Source organism: Camelus dromedarius, unplaced genomic scaffold (assembly GCF_036321535.1).
Source record: "Camelus dromedarius isolate mCamDro1 unplaced genomic scaffold, mCamDro1.pat HAP1_SCAFFOLD_185, whole genome shotgun sequence".
Classification (NCBI taxonomy): domain Eukaryota; kingdom Metazoa; phylum Chordata; class Mammalia; order Artiodactyla; family Camelidae; genus Camelus; species Camelus dromedarius.
The window spans coordinates 795,765-808,559 of record NW_026989816.1 but is presented as its reverse complement, the minus strand read 5'-3'; positions in this window follow the sequence as shown (position 1 = coordinate 808,559).

Below are 12,795 nucleotides of genomic sequence, written 5' to 3'. Positions count from 1 at the left end.
AGTTTGTAGTTCCTTCAGTTTTCACTGTAAAACCGAGTTGGAGCTAGAACCTACCCATATATATGTATGGAGTGGAGTTTGCAACTGAAAAGAAACTTTGTGTTCCCTACAAGATATGTGAAGGACGGCTTTCACACACACATATCTCTCAGAACTGAACAAGTGGAGAGACGTTCGTTCATCTAGCACCAAGGGAACGGGTTGCAGGAGACACATTTTCTCTGCTTTCTCAGTCTGTTTCCTAGTGCCGGTTTGAAGTTCCTGCAGTTTTCAGTGTAAAACCGAGTTGGAGCTAGTACCTACCCATATATATGTATGGAGTGGAGTTTGCAACTGAAAAGAAACTTTGTGTTCCCAAAAAGCTAGGTGAAGGACGGCTTTCACACACACTTATATCTCAGAACTGAGCATGTGGAGATACGTTCGTTCATCTAGGACAAAACTAAAGGTTTGCAGGAGACACTTTTTCTCTGTTTCTCAGTCTGTTTCCTCGTGCCGGTTTGAAGTTCCTGCAGTTTTCACTGTAAAAACGAGTTGGAGCTTGTACCTCCCCATATATATGTATGGAATGGAATTTGCAACTGAAAAGAAACTTTGTGTTCCCAACAAGCTAGGTGAAGGCGGCTTTCACACACACTTATCTCTCAGAACTGAGCATGTGGAGAGACGTTCGTTCATCTAGCACCAAGGGAACGGGTTGAAGGAGAAAATTTAGTCTTTTTTCTCAGTCTGTTTCCTGGTGCCTGTTTGAAGTTCCTGCAGTTTTCACTGTAAAACCGAGTTGGAGCTAGTACCTCCCCATATATATGTATGGAATGGAGTTTGCAACTGAAAAGAAACTTTGTGTTCCCAACAAGATAGGTGAAGGACGGCTTTCACACACACTTATCCCTCAGAACTGAGCAAGTGGAGAGACGTTCGTTCATCTAGCACCAAAGTAACGGGTTGCAGGAGACACTTTTTCTCTCATTTCTCAGTCTGTTTCCTAGTGCCGTTTTGAAGTTCCTGCAGTTTTCACTGTAAAACCGAGTTGGAGCTTGTAGCTCCCCATATATATGTATGGAATGAAGTTTGCAACTGAAAAGAAACTTTGTTTTCCCAACAAGCTATGTGAAGGACGGCATTCACACACACTTATCTCTCAGAACTGAGCAAGTGGAGAGACGTTCGTTCATCTAGCACCAAGGGAACGGGTTGCAGGAGACACTTTTTCTCTGCTTTCTCAGTCTGTTTCCTAGTTCCAGTTTGTAGTTCCTTCAGTTTTCACTGTAAAACAGAGTTGGAGCTAGTAGCTACCCATATATATGTATGGAGTGGAGTTTGCAACTGAAAAGAAACTTTGGGTTCCCAACAAGCTAGGTGAAGGACGGCTTTCACACACACTTATATCTCAGAACTTAGCATGTGGAGAGACTTTCATTCATCTAGCACCAAGGGAACGGTTTGCAGGAGATACTTTTTCTCTGCTTTCTCAGTCTGTTTCCTACTGCCGGTTTGAAGTTCCTGCAGTTTTCACTGTAAAAACCAGTTGGAGCTAGTACCTAGCCATATATATATATGGAGTGGAGTTTGCAACTGAAAAGAAACTTTGTGTTCCCAACAAGCTAGGTGAAGGACGGCTTTCAAACACACTTATATCTCAGAACTGAGCATGTGGAGATACGTTCGTTCATCTGGCACAAAAGGAACGGTTTGCATTAGACTCTTTTTCTCTGCTTTCTCAGTCTGTTTCCTAGTGCCGGTTTGAAGTTCCTGCAGTTTTCACTGTAAAACCGAGATGGAGCTTGTACCTCCCCATATAAATGTATGGAATGGAATTTGCAACTGAAAAGAAACTTTGTGTTCCCAACAAGCTAGGTGAAGGGCGGCTTTCACACACACTTATCTCTCAGAACTGAGCATGTGGAGAGACGTTCGTTCATCTAGCACCAAGGGAACGGGTTGCAGGAGACACTTTTTCTCTGTTTTCTCAGTATGTTTCCTAGTGCCGGATTGAAGTTCCTGCAGTTTTCACTGTAAAACCGAGTTGGAGCTAGTAGCTCCCCATATATATGTATGGAATGGAGTGTGCAACGTAAAAGAAACTTTGTTTTCCCAACAAGCTAGGTGAAGGACGGCTTTCACACACACTTATCTCTCAGAAATTGGCAAGTGGAGAGACGTTCTTTCATCTAGCACCAAGGGAAGGGGTTGCAGGAGACACTTTTTCTCTGCTTTCTCAGTCTGTTTCCTAGTGCCGATTTGAAGTTCCTGCAGTTTTCACTGTAAAACCGATTTGGAGCTAGTACCTCCCCATATATATGTATGGAATGGGGTTTGCAACTGAAAAGAAACTTTGTGTTCCCAACAAGCTAGGTGAAGGACGGCTTTCACACACACTTATCTCTCAGAACTGAGCAAGTGGAGAGACGTTCGTTCATCTAGCACCAAGGGAACGGGTTGCAGGAGACACTTTTTCTCTGCTTTCTCAGGCTGTTTCCTAGTGCCGGTTTGATGTTCCTGCAGTTTTCACTGTAAAATCGAGTTGGAGCTTGTACCTCCCCAAATATATGTATGGAATGGAGTTTGCAACTGAAAAGAAACTTTGTTTTCACAACAGGCTAGGTGAAGGATGGATTTCACACACACTTATCTCTCAGAACTGAGCAAGTTTAGAGACGTTCGTTCATCTAGGACAAAAGGAAAGTTTTGCAGGAGGCACTTTTTCTCTTCTTTCTCAGTCTGTTTCCTAGTGCCGGTTTGAAGTTCCTGCAGTTTTCACTGTAAAAACTAGTTGGAGCTAGTACCTCCCCATATATATGTATGGAATGGAGTTTGCAATTGAAAAGAAACTTTGTGTTCCCAACAAGCTAGGTGAAGGCGGCTGTCACACACACTTATCTCTCAGAACTGAGCAAGTGGAGAGACGTTCGTTCATCTAGCACCAAGGCAACGGGTTGCAGGAGACACTTTTTCTCTGTTTCTCAGTCTGTTTCCTAGTGCCGGTTTGAAGTTCCTGCAGTTTTCACTGTAAAACCGAGTTGGAGCTAGTACCTCCCCATATACATGTATGGAATGGAGTTTGCAACTGAAAAGAAACTTTGTGTTCCCAACAAGCTAGGTGAAGAATGGATTTCACACACACTTATCTCTCAGAACTGAGCAAGTGGAGATACGTTCGTTCATCTAGGACAAATTAAATGTTTGCAGGAGACACTTTTTCTCTGTTTCTCAGTCTGTTTCCTCGTGCCGGTTTGAAGTTCCTGCAGTTTTCACTGTAAAAACGAGTTGGAGCTTGTACCTCCCCATATATATGTATGGAATGGAATTTGCAACTGAAAAGAAACTTTGTGTTCCCAACAAGCTAGGTGAAGAACGGCTTTCACACACACTTATCTCTCAGAACTGAGCATGTGGAGAGACGTTCGTTCATCTAGCACCAAGGGAACGGGTTGCAGGAGAAAATTTAGTCTTTTTTCTCAGTCTCTTTCCTGGTGCCGGTTTGAAGTTCCTGCAGTTTTCACTGTAAAACCGAGTTGGAGCTAGTACCTCCCCATATATATGTATGGAATGGAGTTTGCAACTGAAAAGAAACTTTGTGTTCCCAACAAGATAGGTGAAGGACGGCTTTCACACACACTTATCTCTCAGAACTGAGCAAGTGGAGAGACGTTCGTTCATCGAGCACCAAAGGAACGGGTTGCAAGAGACACTTTTTCTCTTCTTTCTCAGTCTGTTTCCTAGTGCCGGTTTGAAGTTCCTGCAGTTTTCACTGTAAAAACTAGTTGGAGCTAGTACCTCCCCATATATATGTATGGAATGGAGTTTGCAATTGAAAAGAAACTTTGTGTTCCCAACAAGCTAGGTGAAGGCGGCTGTCACACACACTTATCTCTCAGAACTGAGCAAGTGGAGAGACGTTCGTTCATCTAGCACCAAGGCAACGGGTTACAGGAGACACTTTTTCTCTGCTTTCTCAGTCTGTTTCCTAGTGCCGGTTTGAAGTTCCAGCAGTTTTCACTGTAAAACCGAGTTGGAGCTAGTACCTCCCCATATACATGTATGGAATGGAGTTTGCAACTGAAAAGAAACTTTGTGTTCCCAACAGGCTAGGTGAAGAATGGATTTCACACACACTTATCTCTCAGAACTGAGCAAGTGGAGAGACGTTCGTTCATCTAGCACCAAGGGAACGGGTTGCAGGAGAAACTTTTTCTCTGCTTTCTAAGTCTGTTTCCTAGTGTCGGTTTGAAGTTCCTGCAGTTTTCACTGTAAAACCGAGTTGGAGCTAGTACCTACCCTTATATATGCATGGAATGGAGTTTGCAGCTGAAAAGAAACTTTGTGTTCCCAACAAGCTAGGTGAAGGACGGCTTTCACACACACTTATCTCTCAGAACTGAGCAAGTGGAGAGACGTTCGTTCATCTAGCACCAAGGGAACGGGTTGCAGGAGACACTTTTTCTCTGCTTTCTCAGTCTGTTTCCTAGTGCCGGTTTGAAGTTCCTGCAGTTTTCAGTGTAAAACCGAGTTGGAGCTAGTACCTACCCATATATATGTATGGAGTGGAGTTTGCAACTGAAAAGAAACTTTGTGTTCCCAAAAAGCTAGGTGAAGGACGGCTTTCACACACACTTATATCTCAGAACTGCGCATGTGGAGATACGTTCGTTCATCTAGGACAAATTAAAGGTTTGCAGGAGACACTTTTTCTCTGTTTCTCAGTCTGTTTCCTCGTGCCGGTTTGAAGTTCCTGCAGTTTTCACTGTAAAAACGAGTTGGAGCTTGTACCTCCCCATATATATGTATGGAATGGAATTTGCAACTGAAAAGAAACTTTGTGTTCCCAACAAGCTAGGTGAAGGCGGCTTTCACACACACTTATCTCTCAGAACTGAGCATGTGGAGAGACGTTCGTTCATCTAGCACCAAGGGAACGGGTTGCAGGAGAAAATTTAGTCTTTTTTCTCAGTCTCTTTCCTGGTGCCGGTTTGAAGTTCCTGCAGTTTTCACTGTAAAACCGAGTTGGAGCTAGTACCTCCCCATATATATGTATGGAATGGAGTTTGTAACTGAAAAGAAACTTTGTGTTCCCAACAAGATAGGTGAAGGACGGCTTTCACACACACTTATCTCTCAGAACTGAGCAAGTGGAGAGACGTTCGGTCATCGAGCACCAAAGGAACGGGTTGCAGGAGACACTTTTTCTCTGCTTTCTCAGTCTGTTTCGTAGTGTCGTTTTGAAGTTCCTGCAGTTTTCACTGTAAAACCGAGTTGGAGCTAGTAGCTCCCCGTATATATGTATGAAATGAAGTTTGCAACTGAAAAGAAACTTTGTTTTCCCAACAAGCTAGGTGAAGGACGGCTTTCACACACACTTATCTCTCAGAACTGAGCAAGTGGAGAGACGTTCGTTCATCTAGCACCAAGGGAACGGGTTGCAGGAGACACTTTTTCTCTGCTTTCTCAGTCTGTTTCCTAGTGCCAGTTTGTAGTTCCTTCAGTTTTCACTGTAAAACCGAGTTGGAGCTAGTAGCTACCCATATATATGTATGGAGTGGAGTTTGCAACTGAAAAGAAACTTTGTGTTCCCAACAAGCTAGCTGAAGGACGGCTTTCACACACACTTATATCTCAGAACTGAGCATGTGGAGAGACTTTCGTTCATCTAGCACCAATGGAACGGTATGCAGGAGACACTTTTCTCTGCTTTCTCAGTCTGTTTCCTAGTGCCGGTTTGAAGTTCCTGCAGTTTTCACTGTAAAACAGAGTTGGAGCTAGTACCTAGCCATATATATGTATGGAGTGGAGTTTGCAACTGAAAAGAAACTTTGTGTTCCCAACAAGCTGGGTGAAGGACGGCTTTCACACACACTTATATCTCAGAACTGAGCATGTGGAGATACGTTCGTTCATCTGGCACAAAAGGAACGGTATGCATTAGACTCTTCTTCTCTGCTTTCTCAGTCTGTTTCCTAGTGCCGGTTTGAAGTTCCTGCAGTTTTCACTGTAAAACCGAGTTGGAGCTTGTACCTCCCCATATAAATGTATGGAATGGAGTTTGCAACTGAAAAGAAACTTTGTGTTCCCAACAAGCTAGGTGAAGGACGGCTTTCACACACACTTATCTCTCAGAACTGAGCAAGTGGAGAGACGTTCGTTCATCTAGCACCAAGGGAACGGGTTGCAGGAGACACTGTTTCTCTGATTTCTCAGTCTGTTTCCTAGTGCCGGATTGAAGTTCCTGCAGTTTTCACTGTAAAACCGAGTTGGAGCTAGTAGCTCCCCTTATATATGTATGGAATGGAGTTTGCAACCTAAAAGAAACTTTGTTTTCCCAACAAGCTAGGTGAAGGACGGCTTCCACAAACACTTATCTCTCAGAAATGGGCAAGTGGAGAGACGTTCTTTCATCTAGCACGAAGGGAACGGGTTGCAGGAGACACTTTTTCTCTGCTTTCTCAGTCTGTTTCCTAGTGCCGGTTTGAAGTTCCTGCAGTTTTCACTGTAAAACCGAGTTGGAGCTAGTACCTCCCCATATATATGTATGGAATGGGGTTTGCAACTGAAAAGAAACTTTGTGTTCCCAACAAGCTAGGTGAAGGACGGCTTTCACACACACTTATCTCTCAGAACTGAGCAAGTGGAGAGACGTTCGTTCATCTAGCACCAAGGGAACGGGTTGCAGGAGACACTTTTTCTCTGCTTTCTCAGGCTGTTTCCTAGTGCCGGTTTGAAGTTCCTGCAGTTTTCACTGTAAAATCGATTTGGAGCTTGTACCTCCCCATATATATGTATGGAATGGTGTTTGCAACAGAAAAGAAACTTTGTTTTCCCAACAGGCTAGGTGAAGGATGGATTTCACACACACTTATCTCTCAGAACTGAGCAAGTGGAGAGACGTTCGTTCATCTAGCACCAAGGCAACGGGTTGCAGGAGACACTTTTTCTCTGCTTTCTCAGTCTGTTTCCTAGTGCCGGTTTGAAGTTCCTGCAGTTTTCACTTTAAAACCGAGATGGAGCTTGTACCTCCCCATATATATGTATGGAATGGAGTTTGCAACTGAAAAGAAACTTTGTGTTCCCAACAAGCTAGGTGAAGGATGGCTTTCACACACACTTTTCTCTCAGAACTGAGCAAGTGGAGAGACGTTCGTTCATCTAGCACCAAGGGAACGGGTTGCAGGAGACACTTTTTCTCTGTTTTCTCAGTCTGTTTCCTAGTGCCGGATTGAAGTTCCTGCAGATTTCACTGTAAAACCGAGTTGGAGCTAGTAGCTCCCCATATATATGTATGGAATGGAGTTTGCAACCTAAAAGAAACTTTGTTTTCCCAACTAGCTAGGTGAAGGACGGCTTTCACACACACTTAGCTCTCAGAAATGGGCAAGTGGAGAGACTTTCTTTCATCTAGCACCAAGGGAACGGGTTGCAGGAGACACTTTTTCTCTGCTTTCTCAGTCTGTTTCCTAGTGCCGGTTTGAAGTTCCTGCAGTTTTCACTGTAAAACCGAGTTGGAGCTAGTACCTCCCCATATAGATGTATGGAATGGGGTTTGCAACTGAAAAGAAACTTTGTGTTCCCAACAAGCTAGGTGAAGGACGGCTTTCACACACACTTATCACTCAGAACTGAGCAAGTGGAGAGACGTTCGTTCATCTAGCACCAAGGGAACGGGTTGCAGGAGACACTTTTTCTCTGCTTTCTCAGGGTGTTTCCTAGTGCCGGTTTGAAGTTCCTGCAGTTTTCACTGTAAAATCGATTTGGAGCTTGTACCTCCCCATATATATGTATGGAATGGAGTTTGCAACAGAAAAGAAAATATGTTTTCCCAACAGGCTAGGTGAAGGATGGATTTCACACACACTTATCTCTCAGAACTGCTCAAGTTTAGAGACGTTCTTTCATCTAACACCAAGGGAACGGGTTGCAGGAGACACTTTTTCTCTGCTTTCTCAGTCTGTTTCCTAGTGCCGGTTTGAAGTTCCTGCAGTTTTCACTGTAAAACCGAGTTGGAGCTTGTACCTCCCCATATATATGTATGGAATGTTGTTTGCACTGAAAAGAAACTCTGTGTTGCCAACAAGCTGGGTGAAGGGCGGATTTCACACACACTTATCTCTCAGAACTGAGCAAGTGGAGAGACGTTCGTTCATCTAGCACCAAGGGAACGGGTTGCAGGAGACACTTTTTCTCTGCTTTCTCAGTCTTTTTCGTATTGCCGGTTTGAAGTTCCTGCAGTTTTCACTGTAAAATCGAGTTGGAGATTGTACCTCCCCATACATATGTATGGAAAGGAGTTTGCAACTGAAAAGAAACTGTGTGTTCCCAACAAGCTAGGTGAAGGACGGCTTTCACACACACTTATCTCTCAGAACTGAGCAAGTGGAGAGACGTTCGTTCATCTAGCACCAAGGGAATGGGTTGCAGGAGAGACTTTTTCTCTGCTTTCTCAGTCTGTTTCCTAGTGCCGGTTTGAAGTTCCTGCAGTTTTCACTGTAAAACCGAGTTGGAGATTGTACCTCCCCATACATATGTATGGAAAGGAGTTTGCAACTGAAAAGAAACTGTGTGTTCCCAACAAGCTAGGTGAAGGACGGCTTTCACACACACTTAGCTCTCAGAACTGAGCAAGTCGAGAGACGTTCCTTCATCTAGCACCAAGGGAACGGGTTGCAGGAGACACTTTTTCTCTGCTTTCTCAGTCTGTTTCCTCGTGCCGGTTTGAAGTTCCTGCAGTTTTCACTGTAAAAACGAGTTGGAGCTTGTACCTCCCCATATATATGTATGGAATGGAATTTGCAACTGAAAAGAAACTTTGTGTTCCCAACAAGCTAGGTGAAGGCGGCTTTCACACACACTTATCTCTCAGAACTGAGCATGTGGAGAGACGTTCGTTCATCTAGCACCAAGGGAACGGGTTGAAGGAAAAAATTTAGTTTTTTTCTCAGTCTGTTTCCTGGTGCCTGTTTGAAGTTCCTGCAGTTTTCACTGTAAAACCGAGTTGGAGCTAGTACCTCCCCATATATATGTATGGAATGGAGTTTGCAACTGAAAAGAAACTTTGTGTTCCCAACAAGATAGGTGAAGGACGGCTTTCACACACACTTATATCTCAGAACTGAGCAAGTGGAGAGACGTTCGTTCATCTAGCACCAAGGGAACGGTTTGCAGGAGATACTTATTCTCTGCTTTCTCAGTCTGTTTCCTAGTGCCGGTATGAAGTTCCTGCAGTTTTCACTGTAAAACCGAGTTGGAGCTAGTACCTAGCCATATATATGTATGGAGTGGAGTTTGCAACTGAAAAGAAACTTTGTGTTCCCAACAAGCTAGGTGAAGTACGGCTTTCAAACACACTTATATCTCAGAACTGAGCATGTGGAGATACGTTCGTTCATCTGGCACAAAAGGAACGGTTTGCATTAGACTCTTTTTCTCTGCTTTCTGAGTCTGTTTCCTAGTGCCGGTTTGAAGTTCCTGCAGTTTTCACTGTAAAACCGAGATGTAGCTTGTACCTCCCCATATAAATGTATGGAATGGAATTTGCAACTGAAAAGAAACTTTGTGTTCCCAACAAGCTAGGTGAAGGGCGGCTTTCACACACACTTATCTCTCAGAACAGAGCATGTGGAGAGACGTTCGTTCATCTAGCACCAAGGGAACGGGTTGCAGGAGACACTTTTTCTCTGCTTTCTCAGTCTGTTTCCTAGTGCCAGTTTGTAGTTCCTTCAGTTTTCACTGTAAAACCGAGTTGGAGCTAGTACCTAGCCATATATATGTATGGAGTGGAGTTTGCAACTGAAAAGAAACTTTGTGTTCCCAACAAGCTAGGTGAAGTACGGCTTTCAAACACACTTATATCTCAGAACTGAGCATGTGGAGATACGTTCGTTCATCTGGCACAAAAGGAACGGTTTGCATTAGACTCTTTTTCTCTGCTTTCTGAGTCTGTTTCCTAGTGCCGGTTTGAATTTCCTGCAGTTTTCACTGTAAAACCGAGATGTAGCTTGTACCTCCCCATATAAATGTATGGAATGGAATTTGCAACTGAAAAGAAACTTTGTGTTCCCAACAAGCTAGGTGAAGTGCGGCTTTCACACACACTTATCTCTCAGAACAGAGCATGTGGAGAGACGTTCGTTCATCTAGCACCAAGGGAACGGGTTGCAGGAGACACTTTTTCTCTGTTTTCTCAGTTTGTTTCCTAGTGCCGGATTGAAGTTCCTGCAGTTTTCACTGTAAAACCGAGTTGGAGCTAGTAGCTCCCCATATATATGTATGGAATGGAGTGTGCAACCTAAAAGAAACTTTGTGTTCCCAACAAGATAGGTGAAGGACGGCTTTCACACACACTTATCTCTCAGAAATTGGCAAGTGGAGAGACGTTCGTTCATCTAGCACCAAAGGAACGGGTTGCAGGAGACACTTTTTCTCTCCTTTCTCAGTCTGTTTCCTAGTGCCGTTTTGAAGTTCCTGCAGTTTTCACTGTAAAACCGAGTTGGAGCTTGTAGCTCCCCATATATATGTATGGAATGAAGTTTGCAACTGAAAAGAAACTTTGTTTTCCCAACAAGCTAGGTGAAGGACGGCATTCACACACACTTATCTCTCAGAACTGAGCAAGTGGAGAGACGTTCGTTCATCTAGCACCAAGGGAACGGGTTGCAGGAGACACTTTTTCTCTGCTTTCTCAGTCTGTTTCCTAGTGCCAGTTTGTAGTTCCTTCAGTTTTCACTGTAAAACCGAGTTGGAGCTAGTAGCTACCCATATATATGTATGGAGTGGAGTTTGCAACTGAAAAGAAACTTTGTGTTCCCAACAAGCTAGGTGAAGGACGGCTTTCACACACACTTATATCTCAGAACTTAGCATGTGGAGAGACTTTCGTTCATCTAGCACCAAGGGAACGGTTTGCAGGAGATACTTATTCTCTGCTTTCTCAGTCTGTTTCCTAGTGCCGGTATGAAGTTCCTGCAGTTTTCACTGTAAAACCGAGTTGGAGCTAGTACCTAGCCATATATATGTATGGAGTGGAGTTTGCAACTGAAAAGAAACTTTGTGTTCCCAACAAGCTAGGTGAAGTACGGCTTTCAAACACACTTATATCTCAGAACTGAGCATGTGGAGATACGTTCGTTCATCTGGCACAAAAGGAACGGTTTGCATTAGACTCTTTTTCTCTGCTTTCTGAGTCTGTTTCCTAGTGCCGGTTTGAAGTTCCTGCAGTTTTCACTGTAAAACCGAGATGTAGCTTGTACCTCCCCATATAAATGTATGGAATGGAATTTGCAACTGAAAAGAAACTTTGTGTTCCCAACAAGCTAGGTGAAGGGCGGCTTTCACACACACTTATCTCTCAGAACAGAGCATGTGGAGAGACGTTCGTTCATCTAGCACCAAGGGAACGGGTTGCAGGAGACACTTTTTCTCTGTTTTCTCAGTTTGTTTCCTAGTGCCGGATAGAAGTTCCTGCAGTTTTCACTGTAAAACCGAGTTGGAGCTAGTAGCTCCCCATATATATGTATGGAATGGAGTGTGCAACCTAAAAGAAACTTTGTGTTCCCAACAAGATAGGTGAAGGACGGCTTTCACACACACTTATCTCTCAGAACTGAGCAAGTGGAGAGACGTTCGTTCATCTAGCACCAAAGGAACGGGTTGCAGGAGACACTTTTTCTCTCCTTTCTCAGTCTGTTTCCTAGTGCCGTTTTGAAGTTCCTGCAGTTTTCACTGTAAAACCGAGTTGGAGCTTGTAGCTCCCCATATATATGTATGGAATGAAGTTTGCAACTGAAAAGAAACTTTGTTTTCCCAACAAGCTAGGTGAAGGACGGCATTCACACACACTTATCTCTCAGAACTGAGCAAGTGGAGAGACGTTCGTTCATCTAGCACCAAGGGAACGGGTTGCAGGAGACACTTTTTCTCTGCTTTCTCAGTCTGTTTCCTAGTGCCAGTTTGTAGTTCCTTCAGTTTTCACTGTAAAACCGAGTTGGAGCTAGTAGGTACCCATATATATGTATGGAGTGGAGTTTGCAACTGAAAAGAAACTTTGTGTTCCCAACAAGCTAGGTGAAGGACGGCTTTCACACACACTTATATCTCAGAACTTAGCATGTGGAGAGACTTTCGTTCATCTAGCACCAAGGGAACGGTTTGCAGGAGATACTTTTTCTCTGCTTTCTCAGTCTGTTTCCTAGTGCCGGTATGAAGTTCCTGCAGTTTTCACTGTAAAACCGAGTTGGAGCTAGTACCTAGCCATATATATGTATGGAGTGGAGTTTGCAACTGAAAAGAAACTTTGTGTTCCCAACAAGCTAGGTGAAGGACGGCATTCACACACACTTATCTCTCAGAACTGAGCAAGTGGAGAGACGTTCGTTCATCTAGCACCAAGGGAACGGGTTGCAGGAGACACTTTTTCTCTGCTTTCTCAGTCTGTTTCCTAGTGCCAGTTTGTAGTTCCTTCAGTTTTCACTGTAAAACCGAGTTGGAGCTAGTAGGTACCCATATATATGTATGGAGTGGAGTTTGCAACTGAAAAGAAACTTTGTGTTCCCAACAAGCTAGGTGAAGGACGGCTTTCACACACACTTATATCTCAGAACTTAGCATGTGGAGAGACTTTCGTTCATCTAGCACCAAGGGAACGGTTTGCAGGAGATACTTTTTCTCTGCTTTCTCAGTCTGTTTCCTAGTGCCGGTATGATGTTCCTGCAGTTTTCACTGTAAAACCGAGTTGGAGCTACTACCTAGCCATATATATGTATGGAGTGGAGTTTGCAACTGAAAAGAAACTTTGTGTTCCCAACAAGC